Source organism: Cherax quadricarinatus, chromosome 38, assembly GCF_038502225.1.
Source record: "Cherax quadricarinatus isolate ZL_2023a chromosome 38, ASM3850222v1, whole genome shotgun sequence".
NCBI lineage: Eukaryota > Metazoa > Arthropoda > Malacostraca > Decapoda > Parastacidae > Cherax > Cherax quadricarinatus.
Window position 1 is genome coordinate 30,596,739 of NC_091329.1, and position 6,553 is coordinate 30,603,291.

The 6,553-nt window shown below is 30.4% G+C and overlaps 1 pseudogene; it reads right to left on the reverse strand.

Annotated features, from left to right (window-relative positions):
* Positions 1-4,142: 4,142 nt before the first annotated feature.
* Positions 4,143-5,869, reverse strand: LOC138853714 (NADH-ubiquinone oxidoreductase chain 5-like; annotated as a pseudogene).
* Between the last annotated feature and the right edge of the window lie 684 nt (positions 5,870-6,553).

Genomic DNA, 6,553 nt, shown 5'->3' on the forward strand with positions numbered 1-6,553 from the left:
AATGTTTTTTGACGTGTGTTAAAATATTGAAGATTTTTAAGAAATGCTTCAAAAAACGTCAAAATATGCCAAAATATATGATTTTAGGGCGTTTTCAGTGTTTTATGACGAACCTCATTTTTTAGATAAAATTCATAGCTTTTCACACTTTTAAATCAGAATTACTGTTGGAACTGAATTTTATGCTAAAAGCAAATTTATCCGATTTTTTAAAGTTCTCTCTCAAAAAAAAAAATTAAGTAAATCAATTGAAGTTTTTCAAAAAGAATTCTTTGAAAAAGCTTTGTATGATTGAATCGATAATTTTTCAACGTTGGAATATATTTAACTCACTTTTAAAAAATCCAAATAAAAATCGTTAAAAATCAGCATTATTATTGAGTATTACATATATTTAAAAAAAAAAATTTGAAATATTACAAAAAATTAAACAAAGGCGATGAAATTATATTTTTTTGCATATTTCGACGATTTAGAGCGTTTTGAATAATTTTTTGCCGAAGCACATTTTTTATTTAAATTTACAGATTTTCAAGGTTTTAAATCAGAATTACTGCTGCAATTTAATTTTATGCTAAAATTAAGCAAAATTATGGTATTTATGGGAAGTATTTAGTTTTTCTAAAAATCTTTGAAAAATCTTTGAATCGTCGAAATATGTAAAAAATTTCATTTTCGAAGATTTTTCAACATTTTCATATATGTTTTAAATTTTTCAAAATTCCCTGTAAAAATCCATATAAATTAATATTAATTTTGAATATTTAACATATTTTCAAAAAAATACTTGAAACATTGAAAAACTCAGGAAAATGTGCTAAAATGATGTCTTATTGCATATTTCGACGATTTAGAAAGTCTGGAATGGTTTTCAGACAAAACTTATTGTTTAGCTAAAATTCAGTTTTTTTTAACCTTTTAAATCAGAATATCTGCTGCGATGCAATTTTATGATAAAAGTCAGCGAAACTATTCTATTTTTGTGAAGTACTCTGTATAAACATATTTTAGCTCTAAAAAATGAAATTTTATTAGAAATGCTTCAAAAAGAATTGAATCATACAAATTTATGGAAAAATGTGATTTTTCGATGATTTTTCAACATTAACATATATTTTGCACATTTAAAAAAAAATCCCAATGAAAAACGTAAAAATCAGTATTAATTTTGGATGTTTCATATATTTTTTAAATTTACCTGAATCATTAAAAACGTTAGAAAAATGTGCGAAAATGATATTTTGTTGCATATTTCGATGGTTTAGGCGATTTTAATGTTTTTTGATCTGTGTTAAAATATTGAAGATTTTCAAGAAATGCTTCAAAAAACGTCAAAATGTGCCAAAATATATGACTTTCAGTGACTTTTCATCTTTAACATGTGCTATTATAATTTTTCTTTTAAATCCTAATAAAAATCGATAAAAATCAATATTAATTTTGAATATTTCATATACTTTGTCAAAAACACTTGAAACATTAAAAAAAATTGGAAAATTACGCTAAAATTATATTTTATTGCATATTTCGACGATTTAGAGCGTTTTGAATGCTTTTACGACATTGCACATTATTTTTAATCTATAATTCATAGATTTTAACGCTTTGTAATCAGAATTAATGCTGCAATTCAATTTTATCCTAAAAGTAAGCAAAATTATGCTACTTTCGTGAACCACTTCGTAAATACATATTTTAACTAAAAAAATTGAAGCTTTTTTAAAAATCTTTGAAAAATCTTTGAATCGTCGAAATATGCCAAAAAATATGATTTTCGATGATTTTTCAACATTTTCTTATGTTTTTTAAATTTTTCAAAATTCCCAATGAAAATCCATATAAATTAATATTAATTTTGAATATTTCACATATTTTAAAAAAATACGTGAAACATTAAAAAACTTTGAAAAATGTCCTAAAATGATGCTTTAAAGCATATTTCGACGATTTAGAACGTCTGGAATGGGTTTCTGTCATAACTTATTTTTTAGCTAAAATTCACAGTGACTCACGAAATCGTAATAACACGATTGCAAACAAACCATACCATAGACTCTTTCTTGAATTGAATTTCTAGAAATTCATAATTAATTTTCTCTCCAGATAACTTATAAAAGTTTAGGTCTTTTAAACCTAAAAAGTAGTTCTCCTACTTCTAGAGACTAAAATTAGTTAAAAAATAACATTAGTATTTTTGAATGCCTCAAATAGGGCCTATACTTTGATTTAATCGCTTTCTAATATTCACTCTTGGGTATATTTTATTCTTTGTCGTTAATTTCTTCTACAAACTTCCAATTAAAACAGAAACTTTCACCCATAAATCAACAATTCTAGAAAAATCCTGAAAATGATAGCAAGATTATTTTCCATTTTTGAACAGTCCTTAAGTATTCTTTCACTTAATCTAAACTGAATATCAACATTCTTAGGATTCCTATTCGTTCCAATTCTTTTCTGAACTTCGCCATCCTGATGACTTTATTTGTGATTTAAAATTGTATCCGCCCTTCACAATGAATTTAAGACAATTTTAGGGCCCTCTAATCCAGGTTTATTATTTTTATTTGTTTCATTATTTAGCTTCATTCTTTTTAATAACTCTCTAGGCCTCCTTCCTTATATCTTTACCAGATTCAGACATCTAGCAATAACTCTAACCTTGGCCCTACCTTTATGATTAACCTTTGTTTTGTTTGGATGATTAAACCACACTCAGCACATGTTTGCCCACTTAGTACCCCAAGGGACCCCAAATGTGCTTATACCTTTTATATTTCTCATCGAAACAATTAGGAATATTATTCGACCAGGCACATTGGCAATCCGTCTTGCAGCAAATATAATTGCAGGTCATCTCCTCCTTACCTTACTTGGAAGGATGGGATCCTCTCTATCCCCTAAATTATTAATTTTTCTTATTTTAGCCCAAATTCTTCTCCTTATATTAGAGTCTGCTGTTGCAATCATTCAATCCTATGTATTTGCAGTTCTCAGAACTCTTTATGCCAGTGAAGTAAATTAATGTCATCACACAGACACCATGCCTTTCACTTAGTTGACATAAGACCTTGGCCCTTGACCGGATCAATCAGAGCTATGCTTTTGACATCGGGTCTCATCAAATGATTCCATCAATTTAATCCAGATCTCCTCTTTTTTAGATTTATTCCTATTATTTTAACCATAATTCAATGATGACGAGATGTAACTCGAGAGGGAACATATCAGGGTCTTCATACTCAAACCGTCATAAAAGGCCTTCGGTGAGGAATAATTTTATTTATCGTCTCTGAAGTACTATTTTTCTTCTCATTTTTTTGGGCTTTCTTTCATAGAAGTCTTGCACCTACAATTGAAATTGGAATGTTTTGACCACCTGAAGGTATCCAACCTTTCAATCCTTTCCAAGTTCCCCTACTTAATACAACTATTTTACTTTCATCAGGAGCGATTTATCCTCAATTCTATCGAAAAAAACTATTATAGACCGAGAAAAAATATCCCCATTTGAATGCGGGTTTGACCCCAAAACTTCAGCTCGACTACCTTTTAGGTTACGGTTTTTCCTCATTGCTGTAATTTTCCTAATTTTTGATGTAGAAATTACATTAATTCTCCCCTTAGCCCAAATCTCCCCCTTCACAGATATTTTCTCTTGAAGATCTACAGGATTATTTTTTCTCTTAATCCTCCTCTTAGGCCTCTATTATGAATGATATAAAGGTGCCTTAGAGTGATCCAACTGGAAATGTAGTCAATAATGACATATGAGTTGCATTCATAAAGTGTTTATAAACCTTTTTCAAATTAGAAAGCGAAAGATTGCGTTTAGTTTCGACCTAAATTTTGGTTCCCAAACCTCTAATTTATTTTGACAGAAGCCAAAACCAGAGGCATATTACTGTTAATGATAAAATTGAATTTTCTTTCCTGTCAAAGAGAATTAGGCCAGCGAAAAAGCTTCTAACTTATTTCCCGAGCGGTTAAATTCCGTTCACTTCTCTTTTTTATAGTGTATAAAACATATTACATTTTCAATGTAAAGCTGGAGATTTTTTCTTCTAAAAATATCACCTACAGGCTAACAACCACCTTTGCAGCTTCAATGCAAAATTCTAATTTAAAATATGTAAGTAAATTTAGATAAAAATAAAAAACATAACAATAATTCAAATAAAGAATCCTTTTATATAAATTATAATCATATTCTCCTGTCTTAATTGCAAATAAACAGAACCTTTTATTATCCCACCAAATCCTCCCTCACCCCCAAAATATTCTGACCAGCCTTTATCCCCAATCTTGAAAAAAGACTCCCCACTCCTTAATCTTCAGCGGGACACCCTAAAAGTTGACAAAATTGGTATAAACCATATAGATCCTATAAACACAACATAGGAATAAAACCTAATAGACTTTAACCTAGCTCTTGACCCGGCCATATTAACTACATAACCTAAAAGACCCCCTAGCCCTCTCACTAGTAAAGCTAAAATTTTCAAAGGAAACCTCAAACAAATCATATAAGGTTCTGGAAATGCTACTCAAGCTAAAACACACCCCCCTACTACCGCCCCAACCCCTAATATTATTATCCCCTTCAACATTTTTCTATGATTCTCCCTAACAAATATTACAGACCTTATATTAGAAAAACTCCTTATTCTATAATAGATTAATCGAAATGTGTAACATACCGTTAAACCAGTACTTAAGACGTATAAAAAAATCTAAAAATATTAATTTCCCTTATAAATGCAACTTCTAAAATTAAATCTTTAGAGTAAAATCCAGCCAAGAAGGGCATCCCGCATAGGGCTAGGTTGGCTAAATTTATGCAAACCCTAGTTAAGGGTATACATGCCACTAGCCTACCTATGTTACGAATATCTTGATATTCTTTAACCCTGTGAATTACCATCCCCGCACACATAAACAACAAAGCCTTGAACAAAGCATGAGTCAACAAATGAAAAAAGGCCAAATCAGCGAACCCCAAAGATAAAATACTCATTATAACACCCAATTGTCTTAAAGTCGATAGAGCAATAATTTTTTTCAAATCAAACTCAAGATTAGCCCCCAAACCCGCTATAAATATAGTTAGGCAAGAAACAATCAACAAAACTCTCTGCACACACGAACCCCTTAAAGCCCCTCTAAAGCGAATCAAAATATAAACACCAGCCGTCACTAGTGTCGAAGAGTGAACTAAAGCTGAAACTGGAGTAGGAGCAGCTATAGCTGCTGGAAGTCAAACCGAAAACGGAATTTGGGCTCTTTTAGTTATAGCAGCAACACACACTAGAATTTTCAATGACAAAAAATTTCCACTCAAATATCTTTCATAAAAAATAAAATTTCAACCCCCTAACATAAAAAGTAAAGAAATACTCAACAAAATCCCAACATCTCCAATCCGATTTGACAAAACTGTTAGTATGCCTGCATTCGCTGATTTCTCGTTTTGATAATAAATTACTAATACATAAGAAATTAGCCCCAACCCATCCCAGCCTAAAAGAATTCTAATTAAATTAGGACTAATAATCAAAGCCCCTATAGATAAAACAAAACCAAAAACTAAATACATAAATCGCCTGTACCTTTTGTCCCCACTTATATAATCCCCCCTATAGTATATTACCATAGAGGAAATAAACAAAACTACCCCTAAAAACAAGAACCTTACTCAATCATAAATTAAAGTTACCACAACAGAAGAAGAGTTTAAAGAAAAAATTTCCCATTCAATTACATAAGAAGACCCCGAACTTAGCCTTACTAAACTAAATAAAATAAAACCCGACGCCCTAAATAACAAAAACACTAAACTAACTAAATGACCATAAGCACCTCACATCATAATTTAAAATAACTTCTTATCTCTTCGGCACCACAACCCGACGTTTTATTCTAAACTATTTAAATTGAAAGTTTTAGTAGTTTAAAAAAAATTTTGGCCTTGTAAACCAAAGATGAAGCCCATTTCTAGAACTTTATGCAACAGAGTCAGTTATAATATTTTATATTTCACTCTCCCCCTTACCCTAAGAATAGCTATCCTGTTCTCAACTTTAACTCACCCCCTCTCCATAGGACTTGCCCTCCTTACACAAACCATTCTTATTTGCTTGCTTTCGGGTTTATTCGGGTCTTCCTTCTGATTCTCATATATTTTATTTCTAATTTTTTTAGGAGGAATATTAATTTTGTTTATCTATGTCTCTTCCCTCGCTTCCAACGAAACTTTTAAAATTCACTTTAAGTCTAGCCTACTAATTACCTTATCCCTGCCTCTATCCTTTACCTTAATCTTTTTAGATCTTTTTCTTCTCCCATCAAAATTTTTCAGATTCAGATTATTCTTAATTTTAGAGAATAAAACAAATTTAACTAATCTATCAACCAGCTCCATCTATTCCCTTACTTCTTTCCCTCTTACCACCCTAGTAATTTTATATCTACTACTCACCTTAATTGTTATCGTCAGTATTATTAGTATTACATCAAGACCCTTGCGGACTTCAAAATTCTAGCAGAAAATAGT